A 643-nucleotide genomic window follows, 5' to 3' on the forward strand; every position below is an offset into this window, starting at 1 on the left:
CTAGTTGCACCCCTCTGAGCACCCAATACAATATTACTCCCTAGTAATATTACACAAGAAAAATCAGAAGCACAGAAGAAATATTGGAAGATTCTTATAGATCTAGTGACAAATTTTCAAAGACTATGAAAGAATTTCATCAGTAGGTAAGAGCTAATACTGGGTGCGTCTACACGTGTAATTAATGCAAAGCAATAAACTCTGGAGCAGTTTGAGTCAGAGTAAGCTACTCCTGGGCACAGCATCTATACATGTGCCTGGGACAGCAGCAATTTGAGCCAGGGTGGAGCAGGCCCGGGCTGGAAAAGTTGCTCGGCCGGGAGGGTATAGTGGGATGCACCCCTGGATCTGCATGGGGTGGGGCAGGGTGGGCAGGGCCGGGGCTGCACCAGGCTGTACTGGGAGCAGCAGCACTGCTTATCCAGAGGTGTGGAGTGGGCACAGGCCGGGGCCACTGTGCTGCCTCCAGACGAGTGGCATGCAGTGGCAGATGCCACCCCACCTCCTGGACCCACCATTCCCCAGCTGCGTGAGCAGCGGCAGGGCATGGGTTGGCATGTGCCCCCCTAGATTGGGGCAGGGGGGCAGAGCGGAGTGGGCTAGGCACCAGAGCAGAGGCGGGGGGGCAGGGCATAGCACCCCC

The sequence above is a fragment of the Gavialis gangeticus genome, unplaced genomic scaffold, assembly GCF_001723915.1.
Source record: "Gavialis gangeticus isolate Ggan-Ray unplaced genomic scaffold, GavGan_comp1, whole genome shotgun sequence".
Classification (NCBI taxonomy): domain Eukaryota; kingdom Metazoa; phylum Chordata; order Crocodylia; family Gavialidae; genus Gavialis; species Gavialis gangeticus.